Source organism: Gymnodraco acuticeps, unplaced genomic scaffold (assembly GCF_902827175.1).
Source record: "Gymnodraco acuticeps unplaced genomic scaffold, fGymAcu1.1, whole genome shotgun sequence".
NCBI classification, from domain to species: Eukaryota; Metazoa; Chordata; class Actinopteri; order Perciformes; family Bathydraconidae; genus Gymnodraco; species Gymnodraco acuticeps.
The window spans coordinates 78430-101759 of NW_022990423.1; the positions used below are offsets into that span (position 1 = coordinate 78430).

General features: G+C 40.2%; 2 pseudogenes; one reads left to right on the forward strand and one right to left on the reverse strand.

The window, feature by feature from the left end:
- The window catches only part of LOC117551913, a 75113-nt pseudogene that overhangs the window by 21888 nt on the left and 29895 nt on the right, over positions 1–23330 (forward strand).
- Positions 862–15382, reverse strand: LOC117551912 (annotated as a pseudogene).

The following is a 23330-nucleotide window of genomic DNA, read 5'->3' on the forward strand; positions in this document are numbered from 1 at the left end:
AGCATGCGATCTCAGGCAGTAGCCACTTACAATTCGCCGTGAGATCAGGGAGCAGATATAGGATGGAAGTTTCCCTAACATGGCTTTGTAAATAAAAATGTACCAGTGACTGAGCCTCCGTACAGTTAGTGAAAGCAAACCAGCCCTTGCATACAGGGTACAGTGATGCGTTAATGCTTTACAGTTTGTCACAAATCTTAGCGCGCTGTGATACACAGCATCTAACTTGATCAGGCAATTGGCAGGTGCATTCATATAAATCAAATCACCATAGTCCAGCACAGGTCAAAAGGTCACAGTGACTAGCCTTTTCCTGGCCTCAAGCGAGAAACAGGACTTATTTCTGTAAAAGAAACCTAGCCTAACCCTCAGCTTTTTAAGCAGGTTATTGACATGAAGTTTAAAAGTGAGACAATCATCAAGCCAGATACCAAGGTATTTGTAACAGGCAACAACTTCAAGTTTTGTTCCTTGTGTAGTTACAATATCTAAAACAGGCTCTGGTGTCTTTTTAGCTTTAGAAAAGAGCATTACCTTGGTTTTCTCAATATTTAAAAGAAGCTTTAATTCAGAGAGCTGAGTCTGAATAATGTTAAAAAACAGCCTGTAATTTAACACCAGCCTCCTTAATGGAGGGACCTGCACAATGCATCACGGTATCATCCGCATAAAAATGAAAAGTAGCTTCATCCACATTTTCACCTAAACTATTGATGTATATGGAGAATAAAAGTGGACCTAAAACAGAACCTTGAGGAACACCATTAGCAATATTTAACCTGTCAATTCTGATGTTACGTCAACAGATGGCGCTGTTGGGATGGGATCTGTAATGGAAAAAAGGATTACCCAACACAAGGCCAATGGATGGGAATTGTTTATTGTAAACTGTGAAAAAATGAAATATGCTTAATTGCGGCTCCTACACTCTTAACCTGTTAAGCCCTGAGCCTGTTTCAGTCTTGAAAATGACATGCCCAAAACAAATGACTAACTTAACTTCTAAAAGGGTTGTATGAATAATTTATTTTATCAAAGAAAGGTTACATCTGTGAGTTGGATGTAGAAGTGTCAGAATCAATATAGATGTTTCTGTGTCAGAGTAAATTCAGATGGAACATAGTAAAAAAAAAAAGATAAATTCTTACCTCTCCCTATAAAAAAACCCATTACTTATAGCGAAAACCAACCTTTAATGATGGTATGGTAGACTAAAAGCTTTAGGAATCCAGAGTATAACATATATCAAGATTGAGGCAAAACAAGTAAATTTGAGAGGTTTAGCAAAAACAAGTCCAGGCGGAATGACCTTTGGGCACATTTTGATACAATCATAAATAATGTTATTATCACTATAGGTAATCATTCCATCCAAATACGAGTGTTTCTATAAAAAACATTTAAATTACATTTCTTTTTTTTAATGTAAATGGTGTGTGTGGACTTTGCCACAGTCCTTACATATTTATCACCTGACTAACACTTCTAGGAAGGTTTACTTACACAATAACAATTAGGAAACATAGGATAAATGTGTCTCCAACAGGAGCAGATTCATTTAAAAAAATAACACACTACAAAACTACACTCTGCTGTCTCCTGCAATGACGCGTTTTTCTCCCCGATATCGGGGGCTCCCGGACTCAACAGGTTAAAACCACTATGGTTTTTCTCCTGAGTGAACACGAAGATGTGATTTGAAAGCATCTGATCTAGTGAACGTTTTCCCACACTCTTCACACCAGTACGGTTTTTCTCCAGTGTGAATATGTTGATGTGATTCTAGAGCATCTGATCTAGTGAACGTTGTCCCACACTCTTCACAGCAGTACGGTTTTTCTCCAGTATGAATACGGTGATGTGTTTTGAGAGTACTTGATTTATTGAAAGTTTTCCCACACTCTTCACACCAGTACGGCTTTTCTCCAGTATGAATGCGGTGATGTGATTCTAGAGCACTTGATCTAGTGAAAGTTTTCCCACACTCTTCACAGCTGTACGGTTTTTCTCCAGTGTGAATACGGTGATGTGATTTGAGAGCACTTGATTTAGTGAAAGTTTTCCCACACTCTTTACAGCTGTACGGTTTTTCTCCAGTGTGAATACGGTGATGTGATTCTAGAGCACTTGATCTAGTGAAAGTTTTCCCACACTCTTCACAGCTGTACGGTTTTTCTCCAGTGTGAATAGGTGATGTGATTCTAGAGCACTTGATGTAGTGAAAGTTTTCCCACACTCTTCACACCAGTACGGTTTTTCTCCAGTATGAATACGGTGATGTGATTCTAGAGCACTTGATCTAGTGAAAGTTTTCCCACACTCTTCACAGCTGTACGGTTTTTCTCCAGTATGAATACGTTGATGTGATTTGAGATTACTTGATGTAGTGAAAGTTTTTCCACACTCTTCACAGCTGTACGGTTTTTCTCCAGTGTGAATATGGTGATGTGATTCTAGAGCACTTGATCTAGTGAAAGTTGTCCCACAGTCTTCACAGCTGTATGATTTTTCTCCCATGTGAATAGGCAGATGGCGCTTTAAATTTCCAGAGGTTGTGAAGGATTTGTCACATTGCTGACAGCTGTGATGTCTCTCTCTTCCTTTCGGTTTCTAGAACAGAGAGATAGAGAAAGAGAGAAAGTCAACCTAAAAAGCATAAATACACAAGTTAACACAATAACAACTCACTTAATATAAACCTTGAGTTAACAAAATACTACTTATCAACTGTTTGTGTTCATTATATTTGATACAGCAATATTCTAACCACAATATATACCAGAGGTGGGGGACTCGAGTCACATGACTTGACTCACATATTTTTTTACTTGAGAATTGCTTGACTAACATTGATAAAAGACTCGACTTGACTTGGTATTCATGACTTGAGACTTGACTTAGGCTTGAGACAGATGACTCGAAAGGACTTTAGTTTTTAAAATAAAATATTTGATTTTGTATGGTACGAAGCCCCTAGAGGGCAATGAAAAAAAAAAAAAGAGAAAGTATCTCGTTTACAGGATAAAGTAGGAAGTGGAGCGCACAGGAGACAGCCGTTTCATTGCAGACTGTTATGTTTATGTGGGGAAATACATACAATATTTGAGATATATTTCAAACTCGGAATTCATTTTAGGGACATTTCAGCCAGGGGTGTAGAGTTATTTGTTCAAGCACCGGATCGGCAAAACAGGAGAGTCTGTGAACCAGTCTGCCTTGACCTATGTATTCATGTCTGTGACTCTCACAGTATCTGCTGCTTTATAGAAGAAAAACCTCCTTCACTTCATGAAATCTCTGCAGCACCAGGAGGCAGTAACGTGTAACTCACAGAATCTGAGAAGAGCAGCACCAGCTGTGCCTTCACTGTGTTTACCTTCATTAGAACAGCTAACGAGCGACCGCAGGCTGCTACGTCTTAACCACCCCCCCCCCACACACACACACACACACACACACACACACACACACAACTCTAGTTTCATAACCACTGTCTTTTAACTGATTTAAACTGGGGTTATTCATCAGGATTTCGTAGGACTTGACTTGCTTGACCCTCACCCCAGTAACTTGAGACTTGCACATGTATGACTTACTCCCACCTCTGGTATACAGGAGACAGAGGGAAACGGCATCCTGTCACTGCGAGTCTCAGTTTTCTCCGTTCCTCTTGGGTTTTGTTTGTCTATTTATTGTCTAAACTTTTTCGTGTCTTTATGAAACGTCATTTTGAGAGACCATGCTTTTGATCCTGGGGGGGGGGGGTTAGGGTTAACCCTAACTTTTACGAGAACCAGGCTGGGGGGGTCAAAAGGGCTTGACCAAGGCCGACCCAAAGTGCAAGGTGATGAGTCTCCATTGTGATTTGAAAAATTCAATCACACGTTTTTTTTCGGTGGGCGGGAAAAAAAACGTGTTCGTCAGAATCGTCACTTCCTGTACTAACAGTGGAGGTGTCCTGAGAGTGCAGCCTGCACTGGAACTGTCCTGAGAGTGGAGGTCTGCAGGCAGGCTCCCATGGGAAAAAGAGGGGAGGAAGGAGGGGAGACGTTCAGAATACGGCGGAGATTCAGCCGGCCACCACTTCCATCCATCATTCTCACAAACCTGCGCTCATTGAGCAACAACGTGGACACACTAAGGACATACACAAGGTACTGTCATGAATTTCTCGAGGCCTCTTTATTGTGTTTCACGGAAAGTTGGCTCCAATCTACGATGCCTGAATCTCTCTTTGAAGTACCCGGACTCACCCTTGTTCGAGCAGACAGGGATGCGAACTCGGGGAAAACCAGAGGAGGCGGTATTTGTGTGTATATTAATGATCTGTGGTGCCGATCATACTCAGTAAAATGTAAAACCTGCAATCCCAACGTAGAAATTCTCGGCATGACGTTAAGACCCTTTTATCTGTCTAGAGAATTTGGGTGTATTTTACTGTTTGTTGTTTGCGTGCCTCCCAGCAGCAGAGGACACTGTGTTCACGAGCTGCAACTCAGCCACCCCGATGCACCGGCAATAGTGCTCGGGGACATGAAGCAATGTCGCCTGGAGACTGTGTTACCTGGGTTCCAGCAGTATGTTAGGGATCACAGCAGGAAAGACAATATCCTGGACAAATGCTCTGTTAATGATAAAGGAGCCTATGTGTCTAAATACAGACCACCAATACTCTGATCATAATGTTGTGAATATGATACCAGTGTATAAGACCAAACTCAAGGGAACCAGAAAAGAAAGTAATAAGGACATGGACAAATGAAAGTAGGGAACAGTTGACAGCCTGTTTTGATTGGACAGATTGGGACATTTTTCAGGAAGGTTCACCAGATGAAATAACTACTGTTACCAAAGACTATATTAACTTCTGTGTTCCCACTAAAGAAATACAAATCTATCCAAGTAATAAATCATATGTGACAAGGACATTACAATAAGTTATAAAAACCAGGAAAATAGCTTTCAAAAACAAAGACTACGGAGCACTTGAACAGACAGAGAGAGAACTGAAAGTCAAATTGAGGGAATCAAAACACACAGAGAGCTTTTGGGAAATGCTTTTAAAGCCAAAGACCCCAAAAAGTGTGGGACACCATGAGAACCGTGACAGGAATGACCTCTTCAGCTAAACCTATTGTGACGGACAAGACATACTTGATCCATACCAATTTGCCTATAAGCAAGGGGGTGGTACTGCTGCTACTCTGGTTCACATCATCACTAAACATTTAGATAAACGTCACACCTATGCAAGAGCCCTCTTCCTAGACTTCTCAGCAGCAACACAATACAAGCAGACATGTTGGTGTTAAAAATGGAAGTAAATCCATACCTGATTTACTGGTATGCCGCTTTCCTCACCAGTAGAGAGCAACTTGACCAAACCCTGACCTTGACCATACATTTGGAATTGTAAATTGCACGACAGTCTTTCTTCTCTGACATCATTGCCAAAAACAAAAACAATGCACGTGCCTTGTTTGCTACCGTCGACAGACTAACAAACCCCACAGTGTCAGTATCCCCCCCCATTCAGAAAATCAGACCTGCCTCTGCATCAGGTACAGCAAATGTGTTGTCTCTGTGTCCACCTAAAATCAATACAAACACCATGACACAGTTCCATCAGATTAATGATAAAAACCTCGAGGACATTATTCAACTTCTGAAATCCTCCTCCTGCTGCCTTGATATTATTCCAACAGGGTTTTTCCAAGATGTTTTTCCTTGCATGGCCTCAGATCTACTTCACATATACCTCATTCACACCGCAGTGGAGCAGCCTCTTTCAAGCACCAAAAAATGTCCGGCCAGAGCAAAAGCACCGCATACGTCACGCTTACGTCGAGGCGGGAGCGGGATCAACTCCTGAACAACAACAAAAAGCCCGCGTTTTATCCAGTTTGTACACAACGATGGAGAAACTTAACAAGCAGCAGTGGTCCACTGAAGAGACCAGCTACCTACTGGGAATCTGGTCTTCCGAAGAGGTACAGAGAAAGTTGGAGCACAATCGGCCATTGTTGTTGTTGTCGGTGTGAGTTGTGATGGGTTTCCGCGCGGTTTGGCTTCATGAAGCAGGCACGCAAACGGTTACGTCATGACGCAAACGATGACGCAATGACGCAGCACCAGCCGGACTCTGAGCGGTGTGAAAAGAGCCAGAGCTAAACCGAAGAACCGGTTCTGAACCTGAAAAGCTCTAACACGGAGCTTGAACCGGAGTTGCGTTGGTGTGAATGAGGTAATAGTAAACAAGTCTCTTCACTCAGGTGTTTTTCCACAGGCTCTGAAAACTGCAGTCATTAAACTGCTCTTAAAAAAAGAATAATCTAGACCAGGGATGGGCAAATGGTGGCCCACGGGCCGCATGCGGCCCCCACCTCCTCTTTTTGCGGCCCTCAGATAAATTTATAAACAATGTAATTAATTTAAAAAATAATTAAATTAAATTAATTTTTTTTTTTTTTTACTTGTAGTACTGATACCGTCCACTAGACTCCTAGTTACGTCGCGAGCTGCGTACATGATTTCAAATACCGCAAAAATAATCTGTGACGCATTTGTGTGTATTGTGTTTGTTTCCCGGGGAAACCCTCACAAGAAACACCGGCTGTTGTTATGCCTGCTGTGACGTTAAGTTACTGCTTGTAATTATGCCGTTACAAGCTTAAAAGTTGTTTTTATCATCTGAATTTGGCGAAACAAGTTTATTATTCTAAAAACCAAGACTTTGTTTATTTGAAATCACATGAAAACAAACTGTCACGGACCCTGCCGTGTTATCTATGATTACTACGCTTTTCATTCATAATTTCAGCGGAAGGGAGGGGGAGCTGCGCTGAGGAACAGCAGAGTGCGGGCTGACAGGTGTCTGTGTGGACATTCCCCTTATTGTGGAATAAGGGGAATGCAGAGACTGGCTACAAGTGTTTTAGGTTCAAGTTAGACAACTAATGCCTGGGTTAGTGTTCATGACTTCATGTTTATGTCATCTAATGGTTCATCTCAATACACACACATTTTCCGTGCTTTCCAATAGTTTAAAATAGCTTTATTCCACTGTTAAATAACCTGTTCAATACAAACATGTCACTTGTAAAAATGAAATAACATTTATGTGAACTGATATTTGTTTAGTGAGCTTATGAGGATGTTCCCATGTTTTGGGGATGTTCCCTTTGATTGTAAAATGTCAATGAAGATGTCAGACTTAGTATATTTGTTAATAATTACATACAACACATGGAATTGTTGTGTGTGTGTGTTCCAAGTGAATCTGCAGCCCCCTGGTGGCCAGTACATCAATGATATGGCCCCCACCACCATCAAAGTTGCCCATCCCTGATCTAGACGCTTCAGTAATGAACAATTTCAGGCCCATATCAAACCTCCCATTTCTAGGTAAAATCATTGAAAAAGTAGTTTTTCAACAGTTGAGTAATTTCTTGCATTTAACTAACTGTTTTGAACGCATTTCCACTGCAGGGCCTCGCACGGCTTAGTACGGTATAGTTAGGCCTTGGTAGGCCAGGCTCACTTTATGCTGTGTTTCCATTACAGCTTAGGAACTGGGGCAGTAACTAGGGTTGCAAAATTCCAGGAATTTTCAAAGATGGAAACTTTCCACGGGAATTAATGGGAATTTATGGGAATAAACTGGGAATTTTCTAAATTGAAGGTTGGCTCTTCATAGGGAACTTAAATATCGTTGGAGAAAGTATATTTTAGTGGGAATGCTGTCAACAGCATTCCAACTAACTGTTCTTCAACGGACAACATTTTTATTATTATTATTCCGCAGGGTTATTTTGGCCCTCTTCTTCTATTGAACATCGCAGAAACTCTGTTCAAACATCAAAACGTTCAGTTCGGTCGGGAATCGATGGCTATTACTTTTCTTATTCATAACTTTCATAATTCCAGAGATACATCCCATAATACATCCCATTATTAACATTGAAGTCAAAGGAGGAAATCTTCAGACTTCAACAAACCTTCATGCGATTCAACTGCTAACTGTTCATTCATACTTTCACTCAGAAACCTCATTCCAACTTTAAAATGTTACAAATCTTTCTAACATTATTCGTGTAAAACAACTTTTAAATCTGATTCTTACTTTTAGAGATATTAACATTTGTTCAGACCTTGTTTTAGAGGTTTTCTTCACATTTTAACATTAACTAGAGTGCGTGATGTCACAGCTCGAGGGTAAGAAATCTTGAAATGTGCCTTCATATATTATTTTAAAACTGCCATAATTCCCAAACCCTACATTCCTGAGACATCATTTTTCATGATAAACGTAGGAAAACATATCGTTGCTTGAAAAATGCCAAATAATTAAAAAAATAACAAAATGCCTCTTGAGGGCATGAAGTGTCAAAAACGTTCAACATTCCTCCATTGAAGCCCATTGTAATTTCAGGCAGATATTTCCTCACGGCAGCAGCCGCACACCTTTAGTTAAACTGCCAAAAAGGCCACATTATTAACCCGAAACTACACAAAAATTATACTTCAGATACTCAACTTCCTTGACATGCTTCACGTTTTGAAATTTCACAGATATCTGTTACGGTTCTTCCACAAAACGTTCACATGTAAGAGGTTCATCTCTCATTCAGAACAATGGAAACCTGTGATCTCTACAGAGCTCGTTAGCTCAACTATAAACACCTGTGTAATGGAACACGATGATGTCATCGCTCCAGCTGACATGCTCAGAGCAGCAGACTTCAGATAGCAGTGTGCTAACAGTCCAGCCGTGAAGACATCTACGGGACAGTTTGGAGATTTCTTCAAATGCCGTTGTCATGGCAACACAATGCTCACCTTGAAACACGGTTCTCTCATAACTTCAGTGAAAATACTCCAAACAGCCCAGAACTTCACAGGTTTGGTAACGATGCAGCCATCAACGCATCTAAGCGTAGTATGGTGTGTCATCAAATGCTGTTGCCATGGCGACAGACCACTCGCCATGAAACATGATGTGGCTGTAAGCAGAGATGTTCACAAGTCTTTTTTTGCAAGTCCAAGTCAAGTCTCAAGTCTTTGGTCACGAGTCCAAGTCAAGTCTCAAGTCTTTGTGGGGTGAGACTTGATCAAGTCTCAAGTCTTTGGTCACGAGTCCAAGTCAAGTCTCAAGTCTCTAAAAAATAAAAGTCTCATGTCTCTTCTGGTTGTAATAAGCCTTCTATTGTCTGCTGCTATCCAGTCTGTTAAGAATACTGCACAGCTATATGTAAGAAATTCAAAGCATTTACTGTATTATTATCACTCCTATATCTATTCGCATACAGTATCAGTACTGATTAGTTGTTTGTTATATGATCACTTTAAACAGGCTATTGCAATGCAATGTGAGGAAAAACATCACACTTTAGCTAAATGCAAACAACTTATAAGCAAAACACTTCAGAATCAAAAATCAGTATCACAAATACTTTATTAATCCCCCGCAGGGAAACTGTGTTAAAAGTACTTAAAAGTAAACATTTGTTCTGTGCCATTTGCAACTAAAAAACTATTGCTGCAATATTATCTGAAATATACTAAACTGGTGATATTAAAACATGACCTGTTCCAAAAGAGATATCTACCATTAACACCATTTACCAGCCAAATGATGGTAAATCATGCAAGTGGCTGGTACTGTATGTTGCACGCACCAGCCAAAAATAACAATGGCAATCTATTGAGTGGCTGGTAACATTTCAACATTCACTAGGCTAGCCATTTGGCCAGTGGACAAAAATGTAAAAATGTGACCTCTGCAACCGTATTGTTTAATTACACTGGGTCTCTTATTACATCTTTTAAGTCTACTATAAATAAACATATTCCTCTATCCTCTCACTCAAACCCAGTGTAATGGTAACCTGATAAACCTGTAACATTAACGTTACGTGGTCAACAATAAACCTGTAACCTGCCTATAAACCGACAGATGTATTTATGTATGTAACTATGTATTTTTCTACGTTTAACGTTAGCCAGTGGCAGCGGAACGTAATGATTAACTTTACCGACCTTTTTTATGTCATGTCATGAGTTGGATGTCAACGTAATTCAACGCAAACAAGTGTGACAAGCAAACATTCACTCATCTTTTCAAATATTCAGTTACAAAGCTAGTAGCAAGCTAAGTTAACATTACATAGCTGAAGCTGAGCTAAACATGTTTGCTAACCGTCCATATGCGTTATTGTGACTGACCTCTCCGGGTGAGTTTTCAAGTGCCTGATGAAATTTGACGTTGTTGCAGCAGCATCCTTGATTTTAATATTGCAGACTTTGCAGTGTGCGCTCCTTTTGTTGGTGCCGCCGGCGTTTTGTTTGAAGTTTTTATAGTTGAACCTAATTACAAGCGGTACAGCTGCAGGTGTGCCGCCGGTCGCCATGGTGTTACCATGATGTTAATGTTAAAGGTGGGGTAGGTAAGTTTGAGAAACCGGCTCGAGATACACTTTTTGTTATATTCCATGGAATGCTCTTAACATCCCGATAGCCGGGCCGGCTAAAGTAACTGGATGGCCTACCTGCCTGTCAGCCTTCCATCGGGGCACAAACTTATCTCGTGCCCTCATTGGTCATGTGCGCGTTCGTGTGTGTTGGAGGAGGGGCTCTGTGAGGAAGTGGCAGATTTTCTCCGGTTGTGTATTTTCAAATTCTAGCGATCTCGAGCCGGTTTCTCAAACTTACCTACCCCACCTTTAATACGCCAAAAATAGAAAACACAATGATTGTTCACGAGTCCCAAAAAAACGAGTCCAAGTCGAGTCCGAAGTCCTTTGAGCAGAAGTCCAAGTCAAGTCTGAAGTCTCTGTGTGTGCGACTTAAGTGCGACTCGAGTCCGAGTCACGAACTTGAGTCCCCATCTCTGGCTGTAAGTCCAATCGACACGGTCCAATCGTCCCCCAATCTTCACTTGTATATCACCGGTCCATGCCTCAAGAGGTCTACGTCAAATCTGAGATCTCACCATATGCCGTTTCCATGGAAACGCATCCCTCGCCATAAAACAGGATGTCACTATAAGTCCAATGGACACGGTCCAATCGTCCCCCAATCTTCACTTGTATATCACCGGTCCATGCCTCAAGAGGTCTACGTCAAATCTGAGATCTCACCATATGCCGTTTGCATGGAAACACATCCCTCGCCATAAAACATGATGTCGCTATAACTCCTAGGAAAATGTTTCAAAAGTGCTCAAATTTCACATTTGTGCTAACAGTCCAGGCGTGAAGACATCTATGGGACAGTTTTGAGATATCATTTTAATCTAAATTCTTCACTTTCTTCTTACACATTACATTTCAGCATAGCAGTTTAGCGTCAGCATTTAAGTACACTTGAATATCCATGCCATAGCACACTGCTTACTGCAGGGGTGGGGAACCTTTTTCCTCTCAAGGGCCATTTCAATTTTTACAATATCCTCTGAGGGCCGTATACAAGTTATTGACCTCTGCTTAAAAATACTAAAATCACAGATTATTTTCGCCTTTCTTTCATGCTGTGCAAAGAAAAAGCTCCTCTTAATCCAGATATTTTACCATGACTTGCGCATGAATGCACGTGCATGGTTGTGGCATGACCACCAAAACAGAAAGATATGGACACAAGGTGTCTGTAAAAGTATTTAGTTTCCTATCCATGTGGACATGATTTAAGTGGGGGGGGTGGATTTTTTTAAATGTTGAAGTTAAAAGCATCAATCTGGTGCATTTTGAGAGCAACATTAAGAGATCTATGGATACATCTCTCAACATCCATATGAAACAGAACTGTAAGCAGATTTATTTTTCTTTATGGATATTTTACAAATCACTCCCCTTTCAAACTGTATTCTTGTTTATTAATAACAACTTTTTTTACTGTCATAGTATTTTATACCTGTTTACTTTATTATCTTATTTTTGTATAACTATAATGATCATATAAAGATCTGCCTTTAACTCACTGGTTGTAGAAAAAGCTTCTTATATTCGTTAGCATGGCTAGCTAACCAGATGCTAATAACAACAAAGTTATTGACTGTATGACAGGTGAACAGATCGCCATTGGGCTTACAACTAAGACACAGCCACGCAAAAATTGCAGCATGTGTACGGCTCCTTATGGGTACTGCAATTTCTGGAAGTGCCGGAGTGACGTTCTGGTGCTCTCACGGCCCGTCCACACTACAGCTTCAAAAAAAGCTTGGAGCTGGGCTTGTCTGAAGCTCGACCAGCTGTAACGCGTTACACCCAACTCTGGTCACTACCCGATCTGCAGCCCTGCCCTATCTGCAGTGCTGCATGTGCGAGATGGTCCGCCATATTTGACAACTCCATACGGCAACTCTAATAGGACATTTGACACAGTGGCGTTTGGCAAAGCAGAAAAATAACACTAAAAAAAACCGACAATATTAATCTGAACGAGAGAGATGAGTTATTGTTATTACAACGTGACTTCACTATTATTGAACAACTCCTTTTATTGGGTCATTTTATTGGGTTAAGTAGATTGTCAGAATAAGTGAGAAATGGATGTAACTTCTGTTAGACAGCTATCATACATACTGAAGAAATATTGACTGTGAATGTATGCAATATGTATGGCATTCATAATTTATATCTAATTACATTAACTGTGAATGTCCTTCATTTTATTTAAAATAACAAAATATTTTAATAAAGATATTTGAGACGTTTATGACTCGTGCATGCACGATGCAAATCGGGCAGCCGTCTAGACTTCAAATGTCCTATTAGAGTTGCCGTATGGAGTTGTCAAATATGGCGGACCATCTCGCACATGTGCACTGCAGATAGGGCAGGGCTGCAGATCGGGTAGTGACAATGTGGACCACAAAACAACATCAGCCGTTAGCTGTTAGCCCTCAGAGCTCACAGCTCCTCATATCTGTTCAGAAACTAGACAGAAGTTAAACAAGTACAAACCACAGACTGTCTGTGTCATGGCGAATACAGTCGCTGGTTTATTTATGTCTGTATAGGGCGTTCCGAGCTGAATAAGGCAAGGCAAGGCAAGGCAAGTTTATTTATATAGCACTTTCCAACACAAGGCAATTCAAAGTGCTTTACAAAAAATGAAAGAGATTAAGAAAATGGCATTTAAAATCAGTCATTAAAAAGAAAAGCTAATAAAATAAACATTAAAAGAAAAAATACATGGATAAAAGTTACAGTGCAATTAAACATTAAAAGAAAAAGTACATGGATAAAAGTTACAGTGCAGTCTAAGATATGTATAGTTCAATTAAAAGCAGCGACAAAAAGAAAAGTCTTCAGCCTGGATTTAAAAGTAGTAAGAGTTGCAGCGGACCTGCAGGTTTCTGGGAGTTTGTTCCAGATATTTGGAGCATAATAACTGAACGCTGCTTTACCATGTTTAGTTCTGACTCTGGGGACAGAAAGCTGACCAGTCCCTGAAGACCTGAGAGATCTGGATGGTTCATAATTTAGCAGGAGGTCAGAAATGTATTTTGGGCCTAAACCATTCAGTGCTTTATAAACCAGCAGCAGTATTTTGAAATATATTCTTTGACACACAGGAAGCCAGTGTAAAGACTTCAGAACTGGAGTGATGTGATCCACTTTCTTAGTGTTAGTGAGGACTCGAGCAGCAGCGTTCTGAATTAGCTGCAGCTTCCTAATAGATTTTTTAGTGAGACCTGTGAAGAAACCATTGCAGTAGTCGAGTCTACTGAAGATAAAAGCATGGACAAGTTTTTCCAAATCCTGCTGTGACATTAGTCTTTTAATCCTAGATATATTCTTTAGGTGATAGTAGGCTGATTTAGTAACAGTTTTAATGTGACTGTTGAAACTCAGGTCAGAGTCCATGACTACACCTAGATTGCTGGCTTTATCTGTTGTTTTGAACATTGCACACTGAAGCTCAGCGCTAACTTTTATACGTTCTGCCTTGGCTCCAAAAACCATTACCTCAGTTTTATCTTTGTTTAATTGGAGAAAGTTCTGACACATCCAGTCATTGATTTGTTCAATGCACTTACTCAGTGTTTGAATTGGAGCATAGTCTCCTGGTGAAATTGTTATGTAAATGTGTGTGTCATCTGCATAGCTATGGTAACTTATTTTGTTGTTCTTCATTATCTGAGCCAGTGGTAGCATGTAGATGTTAAAGAGAAGAGGCCCCAAGATGGAGCCTTGAGGAACCCCACATGTCATATTTGTCAACTCAGATGTGTATTTACCTATAGAAACAAAGTTGTTTCTGTCCTTTAAGTAGGATTCAAACCAATTCAGAACTGTTTCCGAAAGTCCCACCCAGTTCTCCAGTCGGTCTAGTAATATGCTGTGGTCAACAGTGTCAAACGCAGCACTGAGATCTAATAATACTAACACTGAAGTTCTGCCACTGTCTGTGTTTAAGTGGATGTCATTAAAGACCTTTACAAGAGCAGTCTCAGTGCTGTGGTTTGGACGAAAGCCTGACTGGAACACATCAAAACAGTTATTTAAATGCAAGAAATTACTCAACTGTTGAAAAACAACTTTTTCAATGATTTTACCTAGAAATGGGAGGTTTGATATGGGCCTGTAATTGTTCATTACTGAAGCATCTAGATTATTCTTTTTTAAGAGCGGTTTAATGACTGCAGTTTTCAGGGCCTGTGGAAAAATACCTGAGTGAAGAGATTTGTTTACTATATGAAGTAGATCTGAGGCCATGCAAGGCAAAACATCTAAGGGCGTCAAATGAAGGCAAATTCTGGCGGAAACGCTGGAATTAGGAATATATTGTGATGAAGTGCACACTGACCTGAGCTCCAGGGGTCTCTTTCTTCTCCTCCCTGCTGCTCATCAGCTGTCCTGATGAAGACCACAGAGCTGCTTCATTATTAATATAATACAAATATTTAGATATAATTCATCATAAACTGTCAGCAGTGAAGAGGAGGAATTCAAAGAGTTTATTCAATGATATGTTCTATTTCTAGATGCTTATATGTAGTGTTTTATCACACCATGAGCAGTGCCTTGTCTTATCTATGCTGCTGTGACGTAAACATGTTCCAAATTGATCCATTTAGTCAATGTGAAGCTAAGCAGAGGAGAACATGATAGAAAGGTCAGATAGTTATTAACTTTACATGTAAATTACTTTAACCATTACGATAAAAAGTTGGTTTTCTGTGTAAATTATTATTAATATAATACAAATATTTAGATATAATTCATCACAATCTGTGTAGCAACTTACATTCTAACTTACAGCTCATAGTTTGTTCACTTTTATTTCATTAAAATGACTTTATTCACATAGAAAGTGACATTAATGCAGGGCTGCACATAACTGGTGCGCAGGTGCGCATGCGCACCTCCGCCAAAAAAAGAGCACCAGGTCATTTGAAACAAAGCGCATTTGCGTACCAACATTGAGAGAGAGAGAGAGGAGAGAGAGAAGGGAAAAGAGAAAATAGAGGAGAGATGAGAGAGAGAGAAGAGAGAGAGAGAGAAAGATATTTGCGAGTTGCATATGAACTATGATATGAACTCAGGGCCGGCCCGTAGCACTGGCTAGATGTTCGCCTAGGGCGCCAGATCTGTGGAGGCGCTGCGCTGGCAGTTCTGGGAGGGAAAAAAAACGATTTTGACCGTTGGTGCTCATCCTAATTTCCGGCCTTGATGTAACAATATTCATAATTAAGTAAATGTAACACCCTTTTCACCCCGGTTACACGTTTCATTTGCCCTGTACGATGGGCGCTGTAAGTGATGAAAATGGGGGATGTTGGCTTATCTGGCACCCGCAGCTCACAGCCAAAATGCGAGTGAGCGAGGGATAGAGGGAGGGTGCACCGGTACCAGCGCTGTTGTTATTAGAATCTGGTGCCGTGCTAGCTGCTCTAACGGATATAAGAAGAAGATGTTTCTACAATAATGTTGAGGGAGAGTCCTCTCCAGTCAGACTGAGAGGCTGATAAGTTAACTACAGCTCAGTGAGGTAAGGACTCTGAGTGTTTAGATAGTTCACTTTAGTCTAAGTTCAAACGGTTTGGTCACAATTTATGTAAACACATATTTCCAAGGCACTCCTTTATAATTATTGGGATAAACAGGTTTGAAATCATTCCAATGTATAGCCTACTATAGGACATAAACCAAAAATATCCTTTAAAACTGGAGAGATAAAAAAAAATGCATAAATAAATAAATGTTAAGGTAAAATAAGATATGAATGAACAACACAAATAAAATAAGTTACATTCATTTGTTATTGGCTATGGTAGGTTATTGGTTATGTTCACATACTTATTTGATTACATCCACTTGTCTAAGATGACAACAGAGACTTTCGACCCAAAACCAGCTGTTGACTTGTGGATGCAAGCAGCTAATCGCAGACTCAACCAGAGAGAAAGAAGTAGGCCTACATCATCAGCTACCATGTCTGACAGAGAGGAAGACAGTCAGGAGGGTAGTGATGACAGCTTGTAGGATTACTGGTCGTGCTAATGTTGTCTTGTGTTCACCTCTGCATGTGTGTTCAGTGCCGTGTGTCTGGCAAATAAAGTCAAGACCCCTCAAAAGTTACGGTTTATTTCATTTTAAGGATGAGCACCAAGCAACATCTCCAGGTGCTCCTTTGAGAACCAGGGCAAAAAAGTTATGTGCACCCCTGCTTTAATGGATGTTTGAACCACGGTTATAACGCTATCCGTGTGTAACTATCACTAAGTTAACACAGAAAGCAGACATTAGCTAGTGAGACTGTTTAATGTACTCCATGTATATAGTATTTTCTGTATATTGTGTATTCTTTAGATACTCTAGTGCAGGGGTGCCCAACCAGTCGATCGCGATCGACCGGTCGATCGCGGCGAGATTCCCAGTCGATCGCGAGATGTGTCTAAAAATAGAACAACAATATTCAGTTTTATCGTTAACGTCCTATAACATAATCTTCCTGTGCCAGAACAATGCACTTGAACTAGGGGTGTAACGGTACACGTACCCGTACCGAAATTATTCGGTACGGGCCCTTCGGTTCGGTACAGGTGTGTACCGAAGTGTACCGAACGAATATAACGTTAAACGTAAAAAATTGAGAACGTGAATAACTTTTTGGAAGTAATCTCAGGTGCTGCATCGCAGCATTCAGAGTAATTTGCTCACATTGGGTTCAACGCGTCATAGAGCGAGCAAGTCATTTCATTGGATCAGAGGCATACTATGAGAGCTGGTCAGAGGGATGCGTTCAAATGTAGTCAGTAATTTGAGGAACTGTCTAAAATTAATGGCGAACGCAGATAAAGTTGAGCTCGGAAATCCTCCAGCATCATTGAAGTCTCCGGTTTGGGAACATTTTGGTTTCGCAGTTACGTACAAGGATGACGGACAAAGACAGGTGGACCGAACCAAAGCTGTTTGTCGGCATTGTTCAACTAAAATTAGTTATGCGGCTGGCAATACATCAAACTTGCACACTCTTGAAAAGGCATCACCCGAACGTGAATATCACCGGTACCAAAAGAAAAAAGACTGAAGTGCAAACCCAACTCCCACTAGCATTTAAGCCTCCACCACTCGCAGAGAGTTCAGACCGAGCCAAAGCTATTACAAACACCAAATATCCTTATGTTGCCATGTTAGCAAAGCGCTACCTGGCTGTATCTGCTACCTCTGTCCCTAGAGAGAGGGTTTTCTCCACATCAGGAGACATTGTTAGTGCCAGCAGATCTGCCCTTTCGGCAAGCAATGTGGACAAGTTCATTTTTCTTTAAAAAAACATGAAAATACAATGACAAGCAAGTTCTAATGTCAAACTGGCTGCTTAGGTGCTAGTTCAGTACAGTTCAAATACAGATTATTTCAGTTCATCGAAATGCTGCACCTTAATGTTCATTTTATTATATTTTGTATTTATTTGAGTGAATATTCACAGTTTAATAATAATTAAAAACCCAAAACTAATAGTTTGTTTTGTGAGTACTAGTACAGTAAAGTTCAAATACAGATTATTTCAGTTCATCGAAATGCTGCACCTTAATGTTTATTTTATTATATTTTGTATTTATTTGAGTGAATACATTATTCACAGTTTAATAATAATAATTTTTTTTTTTAAATGTTTTGTTTTGTGAAAAAAAATTCTGCTGTACCGAAAACATACCGAACCGAACCGTGACCAAAAAACCGAGGTACGTACCGAACCGAAATGTTTGTGAACCGTTACACTCCTAACTTGAACGCATCAAAGCTTTGTGATTGGCCAGCGTGACCCCATGTGTCGGGGCGTGGCTGGTGGGCAGTGCACTATTTCGCTGACATTGTCCGTGTCAACAGGAGTGACAGTCTGCACACACACAACACCGCAATTATGGCAGAAGCAAGAAAGCCCAAAATATATAATTTTCACTCCGAGTGGGAGGATGATTATTTTTGTATCTATTCCAATTCAAAGTCCCTCTGTCTCATCTGCACTGCGAGCGTGGCTTTATCGAAGAAGGGTAATTTAGGAGCGGCATTTCAAAACAGTGCACAAACGCTACGAGACAGAATTCCTTCCTAATTCTGCCCTACGCTCCCAAAAGGGGAGGGGCCTGAGAGGACAGCTAAATGCACAGCAGTCCATTTTCACCAGGCCCAACAACAAGAGCAAGGCTGCTACCAGAGCATCTTATCGTGTCAGTCACGTTCTTGCAAAACACATGAAGTCTTTCAAAGACGGCGAAGTTGTGTAAGAAGCATTCCTGGAGGCTGCCGACGGGCTTTTGGGGGACAGTAAAAATAACAGTAGCATTTCAACAGGTTTTTGATATAATAAAAACTCAAGTTAGATACCGTTATTAATCAGCTGTAAGTTTTAGTTTGTTTGAACTTATTCATTATAATTATTGTACAAAATGGTATAAGAATGCAAACTTAAATTGATTATAGTCTATTATCAATTCAGGTTAAGAAACTAGTGTTGCTTGCATCCTATTTTAAAAAAGGCATTTATTTTTATAATCTACTAAAATGCAACAAAAAAAGGGTTTGATTCTATTAATTTTGTCTTTTGTATTGCACTTTGGCAGCAGATTCCTGTGTAGCATCAGATCTGAGTTGTCTTATTAGTAAGCCTAATATATACTTTTGTAGCAACACTATTTTTATATAATGGCAAAGAAAGAGTTCAGAGTCTTTTCTTTTTTCCTGTGTCATATGTGGCAGCACTGTTCAATGCTTCTTGAAAACATTACCCACTGTAGTGACGTGTGAATAAACTCCAACTCTGTATCAACAACACTGTTGTATCAACAACATTGTTGTGGAACTTGTGTGTAGATTAGAAAGAGGTAAGATAAAGCATCTGCAGTATTTTATGAAGTATTAATCGTACAAAGGTCAGTTTTATACAAGTAGAAGTGTGTATTTACCTGGTAGTAGGCTGTCAGTAATGGCTACGCCTCTCTATTTGGACTGGTAGATCTCGGCAGACTGGCAACTTTAAAAGTAACTCTCGGTTCAAAAAAGGTTGGGCACCCCTGATGTAGTGATATGTGTCCTGTGTGTATAATTGCTGCTAATGCTTCATTGTTATTATCTTATTGCATCTTTTAAATATGTTTAACTCGTGTAATGCCTGAAAACACTTCTGCTGTGACACATTCATTTCCCAGTTTAAGATAAATCATTATTTAAATAAAGTATATCTATTTATCTAATGAGCTAAACCGTCGCTTAGCTTAGCGTTAGCTGCTAACTGAAGAACCCCATTCATTTCAATGGGAAAAATGCTACGTCGCGGTGAATGGCGATGCTAATAAGCTAGTTAGCATATATTTAAAACCATATCTATGGTAAAGAGCACCAACACAACAACTCAAACCGTCTTAAAGACAACTGGTGTAATAAATAACTAACATAAAGTCAGCTGAGCATTATAAATCAACTGTTACTCCCCCAGAGCCGAACTGGAATAATAACTGTAGCTGTTAGCCGATAGCCGTTAGCTTTCAGACTGTAGCTGTTAGACGATAGCTTTTAGACTGTAGCTGTGTTAGAGGTGGTGGTCTCATTGGATGCAGAGAAAGCGTTCGACAGGGTGGAGTGGGGCTTTCTATTTGAGGTCCTTAAGACGTTCAGCCTCGGATCCAAATTTGTGTCGTGGATAGCATTGTTATACTCTTCACCCAAGGCTTCAGTGAGTACTAACGGGATAAGTTCTCAATATTTTACACTAGGCAGAGGTACTCGCCAGGGTTGCCCTCTAAGCCCGTTACTATTCGCCATGGCAATCGAACCCCTATCAATTGCGCTTAAATCGGCCAGCTTTACACAATGAATCACCAAATATGGCTCTGAACACATACTCTCGTTATACGCTGACGATTTACTATTGTTCATTTCTAACCCTATATCTACCATTCCTCAGATAATAGATCTGTTAACCCGATTCGGAACCTTCTCGGGGTACAAGCTAAACTTTTCCAAGAGTGAGTAAATGACCTGGCCCTTCAGATCCCCGATAGACTCATCACCTTCAAGATGTCTAGGAGTAATTTTAAGTATTTAGGCGTGAATATAAGTGGAAAACTCTCAGACCTTTACAAAGATAACGTCCCACCACTAATTGACAAGCTCAAATATGATTTGGAAAGGTGGAATAATTTACATTTAACTATCGCTGGGAGGGTAAACTGTATCAAAATGAACGTTCTCCCTCGCTTTCTGTACCTCTTTCAATGTCTGCCAGTCTTCCTACCAAAATCACTTTTTCGTAAAATAGACACACTCATCTCCTCTTTTTTATGGCAAGGGAAGACTACTAGAATGAGGAAAGAGCTTTTACAAAGGCATAGATCTACAGGAGGATTAGCGCTTCCAAACATAAGACACTACTATTGGGCAGCCAATATCCACAAAGTAATTCTATGGACTAAGGAACCAACATGGAGTTGGTGTGAGCTTGAAGCCGAATCCTGTCCTAATACCTCACTCTTGGCTTTGCTCATATCTACATTACCCAGCCGGCCAACTCAACATTCGAATAACCCGATTGTTGTTTCCACACTAAGAATTTGGTCCCAATTCAGAAAGGCTCATGGACTCTGTGGATCCTCTATTCATAGTCCCATTCACAACAACCATCTCTTTCTCCCCCCTTACACTGCTGGGGCCTTCTCTATGTGGCAGAGATTAGGTCTCAGAGTAAGGGACCTTTACATTAACAATGTTTTCGGTAGCTTTAGCCAACTCTCTGACAAATGTTGCCTTCCAGGCACTCATCTATTTCGCTACTTCCAGGTCCGAAACTGGGTTAAACTAAACAACCCTTCCTTCCCCAATATCCCTCCGGATTCAATAATTGACTGAATTCTGGACACTCTAACAACCGAAAAAGGTTTGATTTCAAGAATTTACAATTTCGTCTCACAGAAACATCGCTTGGTAAAATCAAACAAGATTGGGAAGAGGAACTAGTCCAAGCTATAGATGATGAGGTCTGGGATGGCGCATTAGCGAGAGTGAACAATAGTACGTCCTGTGCCAGGCTTAATCTTATTCAACTAAAAGTTGTCCACCGTATCTATTACACCAACTTTAAACTCTCCAAAATATACCCAAATGTTATGGATACCTGTAACAGATGCCACATGTCACCAGCAAACATGACTCATATGTTTTGGTCTTGTCCTCGCCTACAAGGATACTGGACAAGCATTTTCAAACACCTCGCTGAGGCCTTGGACGTGGTATTGACACCATGTGCAGAAGCTGCCATTTTTGGAGTACTACCTGGTCACCGAATGATAAGGGGGGAACTAAAGACAGTATAGCCTTTGCATCTATCTTAGCACGTAGAAGAATACTCCTAGAATGGAAATCTCCTATACCACCTAAAGCATCTCTATGGCTTAAAGATGTAATGTTGTACCTGAACCTGGAGAAGATTAAATATAACCTGAGGGGCTCCTCAAAACTATTTGAATCTGTCTGGGGCTCTATGAGAGCCTACATAGCTGAAATTAAGACACTATATTAAGAAGAAAGGGGGGGAACAACGAATGTATGTGTAATTTTCTTTTTCTGTTTTTTTCTTGTGTCTCTTTTTATCTGTTTTTTTTTAAATATTAATTTTTTTTTTTCTTTGTTCTGTCTTTGAATACATGTATGTAAGTAAGTACGTGTATGTATGTCCATGTTCTCTTTTGTGTGTATTTTACTGACCACAACATATTACTAGACTGACTAGAAAACTGGGTGGGACTTTCGGAAACAGTTCTAAATTGGTTTGAATCCTACTTAAGGGACAGAAACAACTTTGTTTCTATAGGTAAATACACATCTGAGTTGACAAATATGACATGTGGGGTACCTCAAGGCTCCATCTTGGGGCCTCTTCTCTTTAACATCTACATGCTACCACTGGCTCAGATAATGAAGAACAACAAAATAAGTTACCATAGCTATGCAGATGACACACAAATTACGTAACAATTTCACCAGGAGACTATGCTCCAATTCAAACACTGAGTAAGTGCATTGAACAAATCAATGACTGGATGTGTCAGAACTTTCTCCAATTAAACAAAGACAAAACTGAGGTAATGGTCTTTGGAGCCAAGTCAAAACGTATAAAAGTTAGCGCTGAGCTTCAGTCTACAATGTTCAAAACAACAGATAAAGCCAGAAATCTAGCTGTAGTCATGGACTCTGACCTGAGTTTCAACAGTCACATTAAAACTGTTACTAAATCAGCCTACTATCACCTAAAGAACATATCTAGGATTAAAAGACTAATGTCACAGCAGGATTTGGAAAAACTTGTCCATGCTTTTATCTTCAGTAGACTGGACTACTGCAATGGTGTCTTCACGGGTCTCACTAAAAAATCTATTAGAAAGCTGCAGCTGATTCAGAACGCCGCTGCTCGAGTCCTCACTGACACTAAGAAAGTGGATCACATCACTCCTGTTCTGAAGTCTTTACACTGGCTTCCTGTGTGTCAAAGAATAGATTTCAAAATACTGCTGCTGGTTTATAAAGCACTGAATGGTTTAGGCCCAAAATACATTTCTGACCTCCTGCTAAATGATGAACCATCCAGATCTCTCAGGTCTTCAGGGACTGGTCAGCTTTCTGTCCCCAGAGTCAGAACTAAACATGGAGAAGCAGCGTTCAGTTATTATGCTCCTAATATCTGGAACAAACTCCCAGAAACCTTCAGGTCCGCTACAACTCTGACTACTTTTAAATCCAGGCAGAAGACTTTTCTTTTTGTCTTTTTTCATTTTAGTAAGCACTGGATAATGGTCGCTTCCTACAGTGGAGTAATTCAAAACAAACCATTCG